Source organism: Triticum aestivum, chromosome 1A, assembly GCF_018294505.1.
Source record: "Triticum aestivum cultivar Chinese Spring chromosome 1A, IWGSC CS RefSeq v2.1, whole genome shotgun sequence".
NCBI lineage: Eukaryota > Viridiplantae > Streptophyta > Magnoliopsida > Poales > Poaceae > Triticum > Triticum aestivum.
Window position 1 is genome coordinate 74,455,546 of NC_057794.1, and position 20,291 is coordinate 74,475,836.

Sequence of the window (20,291 nt, forward strand, 5' to 3'; positions counted from 1 at the left end):
GAGGGATGGCCGGTGCGGCGGCGGAGCGGCCTTGGGGAGTGGTTTCAGGGAGGGCGGGCTGGCCGCGAGCGGCGGGGGCTGGCAGTTCGGCCGGTGGTGGCTGGTGGCTCAGGACAGGAGGGGTGGGGTTTTATGATAAACTAGAGGCCCTTGATTTCGTATCCAACGGCTGGAAAATCTAATGACCAAAGATGAAAAATTCAGTCGACGGATGTGTAGCCTCACCCCGCACGTACACATGCACGCACGCAAGACACACACGCATGTAGGCGTGCAACACTGACACGTACACACGCCCGCATGCTGGCGTGCAACACTGACACGTACACATGCACCCACGAACACACACACGTACGCACCCATGCATGCAACACTGAAACATACCCTTGCACGCACGCAACACTCGCACGCCTGCATGCACACAGCACACGACGCAAGACACACGCTCAACCTATACGTGCATGCACCCTTTGTTAAGGAGATGGATTGTTACGGGTATTAATCAATCTTATCTATGATAAGCAGAACATTGATGTTTGCAGCGGTCTTTATGAATCACAACGTATTGAACGGGCTATCAACATAGTAGGCTTATCTACATGAAAAAGATAACGTCACACACAATGAACAATCATCGGTTTATGAAATGCCCGCTTTTGACCGCCCTGGCCCACCAAGGTTCCTTTGCTATGCGATGCCTGCGTTGGGTCACTGACATGCAGGCCATGCACCGAAAGAGCCCACACGTCAGTGGAAGAATGGTGCAGTGTCCTAGGTCAGAGTCGAGGGCGCCACTAGCGGCACGCCCGGTTGAACACGCATCCGTGCCGCATTCAAACGCCTCCATGAAACCTGCCCGTGTGGATGCCGAGAAACCCACTCTGAACACGTCCGTTCATGACCGGGCTGGCGTTAAACACAACGCCGGCCGAGCTCCTCCCATCCGCCGTCTATTTAATCTCCTATTTAAACAATGCCAAATGCCGGCCAAGAATCGCACACCTCCGCGGCTCCCCTATCTCCTCCACCATTCTGTCCACTCTTACAATGGCTTACGAAGAGTAGTTATTCCGCATCCAAGCCGGCTGGGTAGCCCGCCGGATGCGAGCTATGCAGCTCGCTGATCCACCTCCCTCCCCTCGCCCGACGGAGCCAGTTGCCACCCCATGCCGGCCCGCGGTTCAGCAACTCGCCGCTCCAGGCCAGCTCAACGAGGAGCGGCGCACGAGCGTCGTTGCTGCCGTCCATGCCGCCGCCTCATACCGCGTCTCCCGTTTCTGTGGTCGAGACTCCCATGCCGGTGGCCGCACCATGCAAGCAGTGATAGAAGCTGGGTGCGCGGAGAGCGACGAGTCGGTGGCCAGCTCGCCGCGTTCGACGCCATCTTTGAGGAGAAGTAGAACACGGGAGGCCGCCGCCGCTTGAGTCCCATGAAGGCCACCGCGGAGGCGACGCCGGCGTACACAGTAGGTGTCTTGCCGGATCCTTTTGTTGTGAGGACCTTCGTCGACCCCGCATGGGCTCCACGGAATAGGGGAATGTTAGGATGAACTCGAACCGGTGCCGGCCATGGCAAAGTAGTGGCCGGTGATGAACTCGAACCAATGCCGGCCACCATCATCTTCGGCACCAGCCAATGATATCAGTTGGGCAGTGGGCAAGCGAGCCGTCCTTTGCACTGAAGCATATACCTCCGGGGCTCCCGGCAGTCCGGTGATCGTGCTGCCGGACATGAGGAACACAAATCGATCGGCGGGCGACCATTTAGGCCAGGTATTATATACCTGTGCTGTCCAGAACTAGCACCGCATAGTTCATTTGAATGTAATGAAATCCATCATGTTTGTATGAGAATCCGGTATTTTATATGATTTCCGTCGTCGTTTATATGTAATATCAGCTTGTCTACGTGTTTGCATGAATTTCGTCCGGTTGGTTGAGTTTGCTGTCATAATGTGTGCGGCTACGGTTGGATGGCGTAATTTGCGGGTCGCCGGTCGGTCTGCGGGCGGCTCGGGCGGCGTTGTGGGACAAAAAAACAGAGCTCGTGCGAGCTCGTCTCCAACGTGCGTGCTGGAGGATGCATGACAACATGAGCACCCGAGCCATTCCTCGTTCATCAGTGGAAAAGTCACCGGTGGACAAAAGGGTCGCCAATATTTTGGCTACCCCGGGCAAAATCCAAACAGCCCCTCCCAACAGATTCAAATCCCTTGTTCGCCATGGAATTTTGACATGTGCTATTTTCATGGACTAGGAAGATGCCCGTGCATTGCATGGAACATCAAGATGCATTTTTTGACAAACTCCTGCATGGATGCAAGGGATAATTAATGTCCTCCTTTGCTAGTACCATGAGGCAAACACCATTAATATTGCATCGATTAGTGTTAGTGGCCTTGTATATCTGCGAATTGTAATTTTGATAGTGGCCCCTTGTATATAAAAATGGAGGGATAAAGATGAGAGATAAGGTGAGGAGGAGTGGGGCGTGGTGGTGACTGGTGCTCGGACTGGGCGGAGGCATGGGGATGGACGGCGCATTATGTCTAGGTTTGTATCTCTCTCACACACACCCACGTAGGTGGGGGACGTGCACGAAGAGAAGAGGTGCACGCACGGTGCACGTACTCCCGTCTCTTTCCCAACCACACCCGCGTGGGTACACGGTGGAGCTCATTTCTATACGAAAAAGGCAGCCCACATGGTAATTTGGCACGCGTACTGGTTGTCCACTTGGTGGCGGGAGGATCGTCTACCACGGGTGAAAAAACAAATTGCAACTTGACGCGTTATGTTAAATTAAAAAAAGAGGCAAACCATGTGGGGCCTACCTTAGAGGCAAGGCTCTATACACTTTAGTACTTTTGATGTGTCCCATCAACTCGCAGAACGAGGAGAAGCTTGCTTAGTATGCCGTCTCCCCCACCCATGGGCGCGGTGGCTCGCAGGATGAGGTGAAGCTTGCTTACGATTAGTAGTAGTAGTAGTAGTAGTACTAGTAGTAGTAGTAGTAGTAGTAGTACTAGTAGTACTAGTAGTAGTAGTAGTAGTAGTACTACTACTACTACTACTACTACTACTGTACGCCTTTACGCCCGCTCCCTTGCCCACGCGCGTGGTGGCTCGCAGCATGAGGAGAAAATTTTACTACTCCCTCCGTTTACTCCTCGTCCCTACTATGTACTTTGGTTAGTACTCCCTCCATTTACTTATACAAGGCCACTATAAAAAAATACATTTTGCATCTATACAAGGCCACAAATAGTAATTGAGACAAAAGTTACTACTCCCTCCTTTCCAGTTTATGGCTCAATTTCAAAATCTCTCAAACCAAGGTAGACGATGAGTGGCCGAATTAATTTCATAGTTTGCACAAGTAATTAGTACGCTCGTTTTTCTCAAGAAGTTATGTTTACCGAGGAATTAATTAGAACGAATGCATGAATGACCACTAAATTTCCATGAAGTTGTACATGCATTGGTTAGTTTCCTCTTGACACTACTTGCGTCGGGTGATCTAACGCATCTCGAAATACAACATGTAATGGTACTACTACTAGTATAGTAGAATTGAGACTTATCAAACGGAAAAACGAATGTTTTTTAGATGAGCCCTATAAACCCTAGTGGGTACGTACTCCGTAAAAACAGATTTTTCCAAAACTAAGTCGCTCCCTGTCGGTGTCAAAACCGGCGGATCTCGGGTAGGGGGTCCCGAACTGTGCGTCTAGGCCGGATGGTAACAGGAGGCAAGGGACACGAAGTTTTACCCAGGTTTGGGCCCTCTCAATGGAGGTAAAACCCAACGTCCTGCTTGATTAATATTGATGATATGGGTAGTACAAGAGTAGATCTACCTTGAGATCGGAGAGGCTAAACCCTAGAAGCTAGCCTATGGTATGATTGTTGTTGGGTATGTTGTCCTACGGACTAAAACCCTCCAGTTTATATAGACACCGGAGAGGGTTAGGGTTACACAAAGTCGGTTACAATGGTAGGAGATCTGCATATCCGTATCGCCAAGCTTGCCTTCCACGCCAAGGAACGTCCCTTCCAGACACGGGATGGAGTCTTCAATCTTGGATCTTCATAGTCCAGGAGTCCGGCTGAACGTATAGTCCGGCTATCCGAACACCCCCTTATCTAGGACTCCCTCAGTAGCCCCCGAACCAGGCTTCAATGACGATGAGTCCGGCGCACAGATTGTGTTCGGCATTGCAAGGCGGGTTCTCCCCCAAATTCCGTATACCTGTTGAATAAAGACTAGTTTCTTGTAGATGTTGTGCTCCTTGGCTTCTACGCCCAATAATGGCCACTTCCCACGTGTCAAATGAATATGAAAAGTCTGAGTGTTTTTACATTCACACCCCTAGCCGCATAAATGAGCTGCCCTATTTAAGGGGACGAGGATTTAGATCCAAACCACATCTTCCCCCCTTCGCGAGTGTTCATCAGAGCGCATCCGACAAAGGTCCATTCCACCATGGCCAGCCGTCGCAACTCCTCCTTTCGCCCTTCCAGCCCTCAGCCTGGATATTGGGAGAGATGCTCCATCCCGCATAGCGAGCTAGTGACGCTCCAGACCAAGGGATTTCTTCCGCCAGCCTACATGATCCCGGTTCGAGCCGGTCTTGCCGTCTATAATGGCGGAAAGCATGCGGAGAGTGCCCCCAATCCCTCCAAGGGAGAGCGGGTATGCCTTGTCCCTTATTTAATAACGGGCTCGGGTTTCCAATCCATCCATTTCTCCGCGGCCTGCTGGAGTTCTATGGCCTCCAGCTACACAATCTCACGCCTGCCTCCGTATTGCATATCGCGGGCTTCGTAGCCCTCTGTGAGCTGTTTTTGGGCGTCGAGGCTCATTTCGGGCTATGGAAAAGGTTATTCTGCCTTGTGCCCCGCTCTAAGGAGGGGTCAATGTAGCAAGTGGGCGGAGCCGAAGTGTGGCGCATCACCGGGACCGGATATCTGACAGGAACCCCAAAGAAGGTGTCCGAAGACTGGCCCTCGGAATGGTTTTATATAGAAGACGTCCCGCTGCCGGATCCTGTCCGGATCGGCCTCCCTGAATTCGACAGTGCTCCCTTAAAGAAGCGCCTAAGCTGGCGTCCACGGAGCCCTTAGAGGGAAAGTGACAGGGACATCATTTACCTGACGGGCCGAATAAGATTGTTAGCCCATTTCGGACTAACCATGATTGGGGTTATGGCCGAATGCATCATGCGGGGGGTGCAGCCGCTTCAGTATAGAAGCCACCCCATGTGGGACTTCAACGGGGAGGACGACGCCACTCGCTACGGCTGTAAGCGGCCGGATTGAGCTGCCACTCTACTAAAGATCTTGTCCACTTTGTATAAGGGAGAAGAGGAGGAATTTCTCCGCGTCAACCCACAAGGGGATTCTCTATGCACAATCCCCCAAGCTGGGTAAGCGGTCGCATTTACTTGCCCATCCGTTTTGTATTCCCATTTTTAAATGTTCAGTCTAACGACTTCAATGCAGGAACTACGCCGGGCTGCTAAGGAAATAAGCAGCCCTCCTCCACAACCTAAGGACCCAGGACGGTCCCTCGACCCGGCCTCTCAAGAGGATCCGGACATATCTGTGGAGCTGATTGATGGAGTGTTCCATCAATTGAGCAAGGACAACGCCTTGGTGGCCATTACGGCCGATTACCCAGGGCTAATCCCGGCCTCCCAGGTAACTGAGATCGAAGTCCCAGTACCCCGAATAGGAGTCCGCCCTCTCGTGTTTTCAGTTTCCTGATTACAACCAAACTTTGTAGGGGAGGTTTTTGAGGCGGAAGGCCGAACCTGCGGCGACAAGCCAACGAGGGGCCGTAGGGCCCCGTGGGAAGAAAAGAAGTGCAGTCCGGACCGAGGCGTCAGCGCAAAGGTATGGCGCGCCCCCCTTATCCCAGGTGGTATACCTTCGAGGCACATTGACACTCGTGCTCTCTTCAGGACAAAGAGATCTCGCCGAACTATATCCGGAGAGGCTGCCAATCGCGCCTCCGCCAGCCAGGCTCCAAAGCCTGGCCCGGAGGTGGAGGCGAACACAAGGCGCGCGCCAGACGCTCCTCCGACGGAGGATGTGGACGGGTTGTCTGCCACCAACTCTGAGGTGGAGAGTGCCATGAACCATAGGCGTCGCCGGAAAATTCTTCGCGACGCTTGTTCTCCCAAGGGGCGTTAGATGCCTTCAACTCGGGAGATGCGTACCTCCGTGCTGCTCAAAATGGTCTAGCCAGAGCCACGGAGCAATATGTAAAAGACATACGGGTAAGAAAAATTTGGTAATTATATATATATACCAGTAGCCCCCGAGACTTGAAACAGTTAGAATAATTGATTTAAGGATCATTTGTTATGTAGGTTCTTACAGAAAAGAATTCCCTACTATCCAAGGAGCTGGAGAAGAACGATCTGCAAGATGCCAATGCCAAGCTGGGCGTCAAGCTGAAAGATGTTCATGCCCAGCTGTCAGACTCCGTGAAGGAGAATCAGCGGCTTTGGCGCAGCATATTTAGTAAGTGCTTGAACGAACCTTTGAAAGAAAGTTCGGCAGTGAAGTCGACTAACAGAGAAATGTCTGTAGGTGTGCTAACAGGTCGTCCTGCAGAGGAGATGCCCGGTTCTACGGGTGACCTTCTTCCCGAGCTCTCGCAACTACTCGATCAAGTTCGGCAGGCGATGCAAGGCGTCGCCCAGGCCCTGTGGCCATCCATCTCCATGCCCGAAGGTCTTGGAGAGCTTGCGGAGAAGCTAAAGGGAGCACGGCGGCACTTCCGATTATGGAAGATATCAGCCTGCTGTCAAGGCGCTTGGGAGGCCTGGGCCATGGTGAAGACGCGGTACATAAAGGCTGACCCCAACCACATGGCCGAGGTCGGTCCTGTAGGGCCTGATGGGAAGGAGATCCCTGTAAGCTTAGTATACGGCCAAGTAGAGTTGGCCGCAAAGTATTCCCAGCAGGACTATAAATTAGACAGCCTGTTAGATGGTATTGAAGAGGAATACAATCAGTCAAAATGACTATGTAATTTAATTGACATTTATAATGCCTTCTAGCCGGATTGTAGATCATTTGTCATGGCCGACCTTTCTCTTCAGCCTCGGGACCTGACAGTCCGGAGTGTGTCCGAATTCCCATGCGGTTATATAGGAACCGGGGAATGCATGGAGACCAGGCGTAGGGGTCATTAGTGCGTGAACAGACAAGTTCCCGACTAGTTATGTTATATTACATGGTTAGTAAGAAACATCTTCCAGGGAGAATAGTTCCGTTAGGGGTTCCTTTCCCTGGGAGGCATGCCCTAAAGTGCATGTCTATGCTGCGAAAGGAAACGCAGGAAAAACATCTAGGGGCGTATAGATAAATAAAAAAAGGATCATCTTTAGTTCACCGACCGAATATTCCCTTAAGAACGCTAGCTTTCGGCTTCACCAGTCTGAGGTACACGTCTGGCTGACCCGGGAATAACAATCGCAGAGGTGCTCCCTTTACCACCTAGCCAAACAATCGGGAATGTAGGGGTAAGCGCAGGAGCCAGGCAACCCAGCTTGGCCAAAACTTAAGTCATATTGATGCATATAATGGTGAATAAAAGGTACATGCGGAAGTGTGACATAGGTGTTGGGCATGAAGCCCGTATAAATAAGCTTCTGTTTAAAGAAGCCCCCAGGTTTAATGAGCGCGGATAGAGCGTCACTTTATGAGCCTTTAAAGGCTATAAGAGAGAGAGAGAGAGAAGAGGAATGTAAGACAGAAAGTATATAAAAAATGGACAGAGGAAGGAGATGAACACAGAGTCCGGTGCTAGGCATACAATCTTTGGAGACGGGCTGTGTTCCATGGGTTCGACTCGAGTCGGTTATCCGATGCATCTCGCAGGCGGTACGCTCCACCAGTCAGAACTTGGTCAATTATGAAGGGACCTTCCCACTTGGGCTTGAGTTTGTCCTTTTTCTTGTCTGGTAGTCGTAGAACTAATTCGCCAACGTTGTAATTTTTGGCCCGTACTTCTCTGCTTTGGTATCTTCGAGCCTACTGTTGATAGAATGTGGAACAGGCTTTTGCCACGTCACGCTCCTCCTCCAATGCGTCCAAGCTGTCCTGCCGATCGAGCTCGGCTTTCTTCGTACATGCGCGCTTGAGGTCAGTCATGAATTATGTCGCAAGGCAAAACTGCCTCTACGCCGTACACCATAAAGAATGGTGTGTATCCGGTGGTGCGATTCGGCGTGGTCCACAGCCCCCAGAGTACGGAGTCGAGCTCCTCTACCTAGTGCGTGTTAGATTCCTTGAGGGACCACACTAATCTGGGTTTGATGCCGCTCATGATAAGACCATTTGCATGTTTGACCTAGCCGTTAGTTTGTGGGTGATAGACGGAAGCATAATCGAGCTTGATGCCCATGTTTTTGCACCGGAGTTTTACCTTGTCGGCCATAAAGTTCGTGCCGTTATCTGCGATGATGTTGTGGGGGACGACGTAACAGTGTACAACCCCAGATATAAAGTCTATCACCGGTCCGGATTTGGCCGTCTTAACAGGCTTGGCTTCTATCCATTTGGTGAACTTATCCACCATGACCAGTAAGTATTTTTGCTTGTGGGTGCCGCCTTTAAGGGGTCCAACCATGTCAAGCCCCCAGACCGCGAAGGGCCAAGTGATGGGGATAGTTTGGAGGGCGGTGGGTGGCATATGGCTTTGGTTTGCAAAGAGCTGGCAACCGGTGCATCGTTGGACTATGTCCTGGGCGTCTGCCCGGGCCGTCGGCCAATAAAAGACTGTACGGAAGGCCTTGCTTACAAGGGACCGAGCTGCCGCGTGATGACCGCTGAGTCTGGCATGATTTTCAGCCAGGAGGTGCCGCCCTTCCTCCTCGGAGATGCACCTTTGAAGGACTCCGGTAGTGCTTTTCTTATAAAGCTCTCCCTCGTGGACTTTGTAAGCTTTGGATCGCCGCACTATGCAGCGTGCCTCATTTTGGTCCTCGGGGAGTTCTTGCCTAGTAAGGTAGGCGAGGAATGGTTCCGTCCACGGGGCGATAACGACCATTATTACGTGGGCTGAAGGTGTTATTTCATTGGCAGAGCCTCCGATTGTGTCGGAATGTTCAGTGTCGGGCAGTGCGGTTGGGTCCGGGCTGTGATTGTTTGGCTCGCTTTCCCATACTACGGATGGCTTGAACAGCCTTTCCAAGAAGATGTTGGGGGGGGGGACTACATCGCGTTTTGCGCCGATGCGTTCCAGGACATCTGCCGCCTGATTATTTTCCAGGGCTACATGGTGGAATTCAAGCCCTTCGAACCGAGCTGACATTTTTAGGACGGCGTTGCGGTGAGCTGCCATTTTTGGATCCTTGGCATCGAAGTCTCTATTTATTTGGGATATTGTGAGGTTCGAGTCCCGCCACACCTCTAGGCGTTGAATGCCCATGGATACTGCCATCCGGAGACCATGTAAAAGGGCCTCATCTTCGGCTGCATTGTTGGAGTCTGTGTACATAACCTGGAGTACATATTGAACTGTGTCTCCTATGGGGGACGTCAAAACGATGCCATCCCCCAGTCCGGCCAACATCTTGGAGCCGTCGAAATGCATGATCCAATTTGAATATGTGCCATACTCTTTAGGGAGTTCGGCCTCCTTCCATTCTGCGACGAAGTCGGCCAAGACTTGCGACTAATGGCTCGCCGTGGCTTATAACTTATGTCGAACGGGAGGAGCTCAATGGCCCATTTTGCAATCCGGCCCGTTGCGTCACGGTTGTTTATAATATCGTTAAGTGGTACTTCCGAGGCTACTGTTATTGAACACTCTTGAAAGTAGTGTCGTAGCTTCCGGGATGCCATGAATACCGCATACGCAATCTTTTGATAATGCGGGTACCGTGATTTGCAGGGAGTGAGGACAGTGGACACATAATAGACCGGCTTTTGAAGGGGGAATTTGTGTCCGTCCGCTTCTCGTTCGATGATGAGCACTGCGCTTACAACCTGATGTGTTGCTGCAATGTATAATAGCATTGGTTCGCCAATGTTTGGCGCGGCCAGGACTGGGTTTGTTGCCAGTATGGCTTTTATTTCATCGAGTCCGGCCGTGGCTGCATCCGTCCATTCGAAGTGTTCGGTGCGCCGAAGAAGGCGGTAAAGGGGTAGGGCCTTTTCTCCCGAGCGGGAGATAAAGCGGCTTAGAGCCGCCACGCATTCGGTTAACTTTTGTATTTGTTTGAGGTCCTTTGGGATATCCAGTTGCAATAGAGCTTGGATCTTGGCTGGATTTGCTTCAATTCCTCTACCGGATATAATGAAGCCCAAGAGCTTTCCGCCTGGAACGCCGAAAACGCATTTTTCCGGTTGAGCTTGATGTCGTATGTTCGGAGGTTATCAAATGTGAGCCTCAAGTCGTCTACTAGAGATTCGACATGTCTTGTTTTGACGACCACATCATCTACATATGCCTCCATTGATTTGCCGGTCTGGTTTGCCAGACATGTCTTAATCATGCGCTGATATGTTGAGCCAGCGTTTTTGAGCCCGAAGGGCATCGTGTTGAAGCAGAATGGGTCGTATGGTGTAATAAATGCCGTTGCGGCTTGGTCTGGTTCTGCCATCTTGATTTGATGGTAGCCGGAATATGTGTCGAGGAAACACAACGAATCGTGTCCTGCGGTAGCATCGATAATTTGATCGATGCGGGGGAGGGGGAAGGGATCCTTTGGGCAAGCCTTGTTAAGGTCTTTAAAATCAACACACAGGCGCCAGGATTTGTCCTTCTTTGGTACCATCACCAGGTTTGCTAGCCAGTCCGGATGTTTTATATCTCTGATGAATCCGGCCTCCAATAGCTTTGCTAGCTCCTCTCCCATGGCCTGTCTCTTAGGTTCGGAAAAACGCCGAAGAGCCTATTTGACAGGTTTGAATCCTGTTTGGATATTTAAGCTGTGCTCGGCCAGCCTGTGTGGGATTCCTGGCATGTCTGAAGGGTGCCAGGCGAAAATGTCCCAGTTCTCTCGTAGGAACTCTCGCAGTGTGGCGTCTACATCAGGTTTAACTGTGCCTCAATGGAAGCTGTTTTATTGGGGTCCGTTGGATGGACTTGGAATTTGACTATTTTGTCCGCCGGTTTAAAGGAGGTGGACTTGGATCTTTTTTCGAGTACCACATCGTCCCTATTCACCATAGAGTGCAGCGCAGTCAGTTCCTCAGCCTCTAGGGCTTCGGATAGTGCCTCGAGGGCCAGTGCGGCTGTCTTGTTTTCGGGGCGGAGTGCTATGTCCAGATCACTAGCGAGAGTGATGATCCCGTTAGGCCCGGGCATCTTGAGCTTCATGTACCCGTAATGGGGTATTGTTTGGAAGATTGTAAATGCTTCCCGCCCTAGTAGAGCGTGATAACCGCTGCTGAACGGAGCCACATGGAACATGATCTCTTTGGACCTGTAATTATCCGGCCTGCCGAACACCACATCTAGTGTGATTTTTCCTGTACAGCACGCTTCCCGACTGGGGATTATTCCTCTAAAGGTTGTGCTGCTTCACTCAATGCGGTTCCAGTCTATTTCCATTTTTTGAAGGGTTTCCTCATAAATGAGGTTCAATCCGCTGCCGCCGTCCATGAGTACCTTGGTAAGACGAAAGCCGTCCACTATTGGACTGAGGACCAATGTGGTTGGTGCTCGGGCTGTTCGGAATTTACTTTCATCACTAGCGTTAAAGGTAATAGCCGTGTCACTCCATCGGTTTCTTGTTGCTACTTGGTAGACTTAGGCAAGGCTGTGGAGTGTCCTTTTTCGCATATTATTTGATCAAAAGTCTCGAAGAGTGTTAATACCGTATTGCTGTCTCTGGGGTGGCTTTCTGTGGCCTCCGGAATTAGGGGTTTTCGCTAATTTTGGCCACCTGCCGGAGTATCCAACATGCTCTAAGGCTGTGAGTTGGTGTGGCGTCCTCTGTACTGTGAATTTTATAGGGTCCATTAAACCAACCTTCCAGTACAGTTCCATGCCCTGTAGAGGGTTTTTGCTTTTTGGTGTTTGACCCGGGTGTCTGGCGATGATGCACCCTTTTATTTTGGACTGGGTTTGTATTCAGGGCCGGATCGTCCCAAAATTTTATTTCGGTTTTCCGGGCGCTTTCCATCGCACAGTACTTTCGTACGATAGACGCCAAGTCAGCGAAGCGTGTAATATCACGACGACTTATGGCGTTGAGGATTCCCTTGTCCGTGCAATTATTGCAAAAGATTGAGATTGCGTCTTCCTCGCGGTAGTCCTTTATCTTGTTCTTAACCAGGAGGAATCTGGCCCAGTAATGATGTACTGTTTCATCGGGCTCATGCCTAATTTGGGATATATCGCTTACGTTCGGGTGGGTGGGCAGAATTAAATCCGAAGCCTCACCCCATCTGAGGCTCAAAGGCCGAGGAATTTCCGAACTCGATAATTTGGATTCCTGGATGCTGTCTAATGAATCCAGCCCGTCGCCTGACTCTAAGTTCAGGTCTTGAGTGATATCCTCCCCTCCGCGGGTATCCGGCTTGGAGTGATCGGGAATCCAGATGTAGCTAGTCCTTAAGATAGATGAAGGGTCGCCGCACTGTCCCTCTACCACGGGAACGTGATGGGTGACTTGGGGAGAGTTAATCTCTCTCAGATCGGGTTTAGGCCCAATCTGGTCATAATCCGTAGCGACTCCCAGGGCGGCGATGCGATCCAAGAGCTCGTTTATGGAGGAGAGCTCCATTGGATCTAACTGCTCGGCCAGTTCCGAGCTGACATGAAGATTGTTTTCGATGGCTCAAGAGGTCATTGTCAGTGTCAAAACCGGCGGATCTCGGATAGGGGGTCCCGAACTGTGCGTCCAGGCCGGATGGTAACAGGAGGCAAGGAAGACGATGTTTTACCCAGGTTCGGGCCCTCTTGATGGAGGTAAAACCCTACATCCTGCTTGATTAATGTTGATGATATATGGGTAGTACAAGAGTAGATCTACCACGAGATCGGAGAGGCTAAACCCTAGAAGCTAGCCTACGGTATGATTGTATGTTGTATATCTTGTATCGACTAGCCTGGCCCTGGTTTATATAATGCACAAGAGGCCTAGGTTAACAAGAGTCCTAGCCGAATACGCCGGTGGGGAGTAGTCCTTGTCTTGATCTCCAAGTATTTGTGGAATCTTCCTTGTATGCGGCAGCTGTCCAAACTGGCCCATGAGTATACGGCCATGGGGGGCCTCGGCCCAATCTAATAGATCGGGAGACGACGTGGTGAGTACCCCCTAATCCAGGACACCGTCAGTAGCCCCCTGAACCGGTCTTCAAGTTAGGGACGCTCCTCGATTCTTCCGAACTGTTCTTCATCTTCGGTCGTCGGTCTTGAAAACTGGTTCAACAAATCTTCTTTATCTTCGATCTTGAGGATCGCCGAAATGTATTCGATGAGTTTACACGTCGGGTATCCGAGGAGCCCCTTTAAGTTTCTGGCCTTTACCAATGCCTTGTTATTTTTATGCCACACCTCGGGTTTGAAGTTGTTCTCGAGTGGCAGCGTCCTCTTGCGTCCGAGCTCCAATGCCGGAATGTATTCGAGGTATCTTTTGCAACCGAGCTCCAACACCGGACCGCTTCCCAGCTCTAACACCGGAATGTATCCGAGCTCCAACGCCGGACTATATATCGAGCTCCAACGCCGGACTATATCCGAGGTGTCGTAAATCACCTTGGTTCAAAGAAGTTTGAAGGAGTTTAGCCAAGCTTAATGCCGGAAATGCCCTCTATGGAGCCAGCCACTAGCGCCCGAGCTTTATGCCGGGCTGCTTCCGAGGTGGTGCACCACCCCGAATGTGGGCCGATTTTTGTGAATATTTTTTATTGGTGCAATTTATTCTCTGCCGAGATATATAGCCAGTAGCCCTCAAGGTGTGTATCGGTCTAAAACCCGAGATGCACCTGAAGGATGACATAAGACCGCTGATCCCAGTAGCCGCTGAGACTCGGGTTGATTTGCAAAATCGGCCTGAGGATCAAGTCCAAGCTCGGCAGAATACTTCGGGACACTAAAAGCGGCATGCTCAGTCCTCGAGACTCAGGTTGGGTGCGGCAGACCAACCTAAGGATAAAAATCTCCTCCGAAACTATATTGCACATAAAAATTTATGCATTTGGACAAGCAATGCAGTAGCCCCCGAGACACTGGTCGGGTGGTAACACCAGATCAGGGGATCAATGTGCCCCTTTAATATTTGTAAATAATAAGCCCGAAGCCCAGTAGCCCCCGAGCCTTAATGCTGGCACGGGTGGCCGAATTTAGGATCAATATCCATAGTAAAATCACAAATTATGTGTAATGACTCTATGTATCCATGTACTTTACGTCATTAATGCTCGGATCCGCATTGTACAAAACTTTGTTGACCGATGATCGGCTTCCACCTCCTCGGCCAGTAGTCGAGGACTGTTTGTCCTACTTTATAAAGCCTTTATGAGGGCAAAGATTTACAACAAACAAGGCAATCTGGCCATACGGTTTTATAAACAAAGGTACACGGAGAGTAATATTACTGTTTAACAGAAGAAATGTCTTCCAAAGAAAATAGTCCCGCTATCGGTTCCTTTCTTTGGGTTGTCATGCTAAGCATGATCATTAAACCTCAGCTCTAATGTAAGAGCAAAATATTGAGGATTTATTTTGGGAGGCCAGTTAATAGCCCCCGATAGTGTTTGGCGACAGTCGAGGTCAAGCCGTAAACACTTCGGCCAATGTTATGAACGACCCATCATTTAACATAGTCGTCGGATCGCTGACCAGTTTACGCTTATTGTGAAAGTCAGTTTTCGGCTTTCTCCACTGAGGTGCTTAACCATGTGAGCTGGAAGCACAATCGCAGTGGTTCTCCCTTTGCACGCCTAGCCGAACAAAACGGAACGTAGGAAGCAAGTGCAGGAGCCGGGCAACCCAACTATTGACCGAAGACACAATTCGAAACCGATGCATATATAGCAATATCTGAGAATGTTTTTGCCGAATCCCTAAAGGTGTCCGGCGTTGCACTGCGAGACTAATGCTGGAAAAGCACAAATAGTTTAAAAGTGCCAAAAATCTTGGAAAACCAAGAAACGTCAGTAAAAAACATGACGTCCGAACAATATCAAGTGTTCGGTGCCAATCCGAAAGTTGGTCTTAGAAAAAAGAAGTGCTTCTGTCGTGCTTTAACATGATACATCCTATCTCAAGACTTCGAGCGGGTCAGCCTAGAACTTCAACCTCCTATCCCGAGGGTGGAGTACTTCTCATCAGGCCAGTTTAGCAAACTAAACTCTAGCGGTTTTGAGAGAGAAATTAGGCTCCCCGGCTAGTGACCGCACACTCGTGTTGAAAAAAGGAGTGATAAATAATAATAATAATAATAAAACTTTGCAACGACTAAGAAGAAGAACACTTATTATAAAACGGCTCAAATAAACTCAAGAGCCCCCAAGTGACTTGGGTAGAAGAATGATTGCATGTACCAAAGCACTTATATCATATCTATGTTCAACCGAACTTTAAACGCGTCTTAACCGACCTCTTCGGTCAAGGACCGAAAAGTGTTATGTACTCCATCGGTTGAGAATATCGCCGGTGTTTCCAATAACCAGGCAATCAGGCCATAAGGCTGTAACAGACAAAGCGCGCTCAGGGAACTTATGCTATATTACCGTGAAGTGTAAGAAGCATCTTTGAAGAAAATAGTACCCCCATCGATACCTTTCTTCGGTGCTCATTGTTATTATGAGACTTGTGCAATAGATTTTTTGTACTCATGAGTTCCGTTGTGTGCTGACCATCATTGAAAACTATAAGAGCGCTAGCTTTCGGCTTCACCCAGTCTGAGGTCCGGCTCGGGCGACCCGATCGTGACAATCACAGAGGTGCTCCCTTTACTCCCTAGCCGAACAATCGGGAATGTAGGGGTAAACACAGGAGCGAGGCAACCCAGCTTGCAAATTGCTTAAGTCAATATGGTGCATATTGTGGCGTAATACACAAACAAGGAACGAAGCCGTACAAGTATAATCATATGCAAGAGGCAAAACTTCATGAAGGAAGCCCCCAAATGAATTGGGTATTTGAATTTATGCTTCACAAACAAAGTTTGGACAAGGAAATTTTTTACAAGCAACTTTTTTCTGAAAAAGTATAATGCTTGGTCGAACCGAACACAAGTTAGAAATTAAAGCTTTGAGCATGAAAGCGACTTAGCTGGTTAATGTGTTCGGTATTGATGACGCGGTCCGAGCTTGATGCGGGGCAAGGTTCCATCCCCCAAGCTGGTCCCGAGGTGGCGGAGCGGAGAGCTCGACACGCCGAAGTGGTGACATAGCACGGTCAATGCATACCGGCAGAGTGATGCCGAAGTCCCTGGATCATTTTCCTGTGCACAAAAAGTAGTGCAAACCGGAGATAATAGTAATAATAATAATTAAAAAAATCATTGCATAATAAATAATTTATGCAAAGTGAGTAATAAAATAAATATGGCCTGGCGTCGAAGTCAATGTCGATGCAGGGCGTCGGCGTGATGCGGTAAAGGCGTGGCAAAGCCTAAATTCACAGGTCTGTCCGAGTTCCGGATGCGGCATTCGCCGGACTATGTACGGAAACTGACCGAACCACCAGGCGACCGTCGTTAATGTGGCCATCATTTGATAGACCTATGTACAGATGATGGACAAACCAGAGTAATAATTCTTTGGGAAAAATAAACCCAAACAAGCAAAAAATACTGGGATTAATAGCACCTGGTTTACTTGTTGTAGCAATCCGAAGGAACGCGATTCCCAAAATTGGGACTCGCTCCTCACACCCATTACCTGATGGGCAATAAAACGACAACATGGCAATGCTGGTAAAGGTTGGCTCGCCGAGGCAAAACCCTCGGTCCAGCTAACGTGACGGAGCTGGTCGGCTAGTGACGCCGAAGTGTCCGAAGTAGGTTGATGAAGAGAAGGCGAAGCCCCTGGTCCAGCCGAGACGTCGAAGCCTCGATGTCAGCCGATGAGTCGAAGTAGGTCGGCGTGATGGACACCTACTTGAAGAAGCAATAGTGTGGCCCTGTCGATGTAGGTTGTGACGTGGTCGATGCCGGCTTGATGAAGCGACCGCGCGGCGATGTCGGTATGCCCGCTCCGTGTAATCCGTGGGGCGGCGATGTTGGTGATGATTTATCCTTCACGATGCCGGACTCTTGTTCGGCTTGCCGAGATGATGATCCGAAGAAGTTGAGCTTGGCTCAACAAAGTGACGCCGTGTCTCGCACAGGTCGGCAGCCGTGGAGTAATATTGCCGGACTGATTTGACACCAGCATGATGTTGAAGATCATGTTCAAAAGATCTTAAAGTTAATGGGATGTGTTCAGCAACAAAACACAATACCCCATACAAAACTTCCTTCAAAAGGGATGTCCAAAATCCTGTTCATAAAAAAGATGAACTCGGGTCAGATTCGTTTTCGCGCAGAAAACAGATCCGAAAAGTGATGCACTAATCGGAAGGTTCCCAGAGTTTGGACGGTCGGATCGAGCTGAAATTTTGAGAGGTGGTAGATATAGGAATTCCGCAGCCGATCAACGGTTGGATCTTCCAAAGGACGTCCAAGCTAGAAGCTGGACACCACGCCCTAAACTCATCCAAATTCCCGTCCAGATTTGACACGGCTCTGGTATATTATAGATTGCCGGAGATTCCTCCATCGGAACTCGATGAAATTTTGCATGGTCTATGAAGACTCAATTCCGCACAAAGCGATCGTCAAAGCAACACTCGAGGAGGTGGTGGCAGCAGATACGAGTTCGCTGTCCAGAAAAACAACACGGTCGCTTTAGGGCAATGTTGACGTTGAGCCTCCGAGCTCCATGGATGATTCCTCCGTGATCTTGATAGAGATCGGAGTTGATGTTTGATGAAGGCCCTCGTCCGAACATGGTGATCCGAACACGGGGCACAATTCTTGGTCGAACCAAGGTGACCAGTCGAGCTGGTGACGAAGATGCTGAAGTCGCAGTTGATCTGCAGGCGAGCCATCGATCCTTTTGTCGATCACACAGCGGAACTTTCAATGAAAGCACCAATGTCGGTGTCAAAACCGGCGGATCTCGGGTAGGGGGTCCCGAACTGTGCGTCTAGGCCGGATGGTAACAGGAGGCAAGGAACATGATGTTTACCTAGGTTCGGGCCCTCTTGATGAAGATAAAACCCTACGTCGTGCTTGATTAATATTAATGATATCGGTAGTACAAGAGTAGATCTACCACGAGATCGGAGAGGCTAAACCCTAGAAGCTAGCCTATGGTATGATTGTATGTTGTATATCTTGTATCGACTAGCCTGGCCCTGGTTTATATAATGCACCAGAGGCCTAGGTTAACAAGAGTCCTAGCCGAATACGCCGGTGGGGAGAAGTCCTTGTCTTGATCGCCAAGTCTTTGTGGAATCTTCCTTGTATGCGGCGGCTGTCCGAACTGGACCATGAGTATACGGTCATGGGGAGCCTCGGCCCAATCTAATAGATCGGGAGACGACGTGGTGAGTACCCCCTAGTCCAGGACACCGTCTGTGACACTCCAATTTTTTTTATTTGGTTTTTATCGAAAACTTTGTGGTTTTTGAGGAGAGGCCATTTTAAAAATTTTCTTTTTCAGAAAAACCTTCCACTTAAAAACTTTCTTTGCTTTGGCAAGGACTTTGTCTTTTCAAACTTTAGTGTTTGATCTTTTGGAACTTCTTCTCTATTGGTTCTCTCTCAAATTTATTTTTGGGAGTTTAATTTGTTTTCTTTTAAAGTGAAGCTCTATGAAAATTTGGGGATTTTCATACCTTGGAACCACCCTTGACTTTGCATTGTTCCCATGTGGTAAAACCCCTCCAAAACCTCCCCTACACCTTGTGATCAACCTAAGTCCTCTGTCCCAACTAATCCAAACAAGTTTTGGATTTTATTCTAATTATTTTTTCCTCTCAAAACAAATCTGAAAAATTATTTGGAGCCTGAGGGATTTTCAAAGCAAGTACTCTTTTTCATTTGAGTTTTGACCTCAAACCAACTCTCCTGGGTAGTCCTTTGTACCCACAACCCAGAACCATCTTGATCCACTCCTCCTCTTTTCAAAATTTTCAAAATTTAGTCTCTGCAAGTTTGGACCAGATTTGCCAAATTTGATGAAATTCATATCTACACTCCCCCAAAAATTCCACCAAAATTCAGGCAGCCTACTTGAGCAATGAGAAGCCACTCCACCAAGTTTCAGCTCAAGGAAAAATCCCTAGATGCCAATTTCATTCTGCCGAACACCTTGCATGCACTGCTGCTGTTCAAAATTCAGAAAAGTTCAGTTTCAGTGTCGTTTGCGTTCGTCAGTTCCTCTCACGCGTAGACAGTGCACTTGGCACGTTCCTCGCAGACTCTCCCTCCTGTCCGGAGCTTCACACGCGTGCGCGGAGCCTTCCTGGCGTCGGTAGCAGCGAGCCTCGCCGGCGTTGGGAGCTTCTGCGGTGGCTGCACCTCCCGTGGCGGCCAACAAGGGCCCGAGCCCTCTCGCCACGCCACCCGGCGCCGCCCAAAGCCCCTTGGCTCTCCCCGTGTCCCTGCCGTGCCAGCGCACGCCCGTGGCACCATCGATGTGGCCCGGCAAGCACGAAACGTGCTACCTGCCGCCGACGTGCCGCGCCACCCCCGTTCCGTCGAGCTCACCCTCAGCACCAAGTCCCAGCCCGTTTAGCGCCTAAATGGGACCGGTGGACCTCAACGACGAAGCCCAAGTCCCTAATCCCCCTGCACATCCCCGGCTCCGCCGTAATCGCTCGCCGGAGATCCCTGTTCACGGCAACCGCCTCGGGCTGCCTATAAAAAGGGCCCCCGAGCTCACCCTCGTGCACGCCTCATCCCCACTCCTCACCAACGCCACGCCAGGCCACTAGGGGGACCCCGAGGAGGTCTTCCCCCTCAACTCCGGCCGCCCCGATCCGCCTCGGCCGCCACCTCGATTCGCTCTGGTGAGGCCACCTCTGGCGCCCAAACCCCGTCTGTTACCCTCTCTAGCTACCAGGAGCCTAACCCCCTCGTCAATTTGATCTCTGCAACTCTCTCCAACGAGTTCCTCGTCCACCCGAGCCGCCGTCCGCCGGAGCAAAGCTCATCGTCGACGTGGTACTCGCCGGCGACCACCACCACCACCAACCAACGCGGAATGGCGCCCTGAGCACGGAGGTACCCTCCGATCCCCCTGCCTCGCCGTGGATCGCC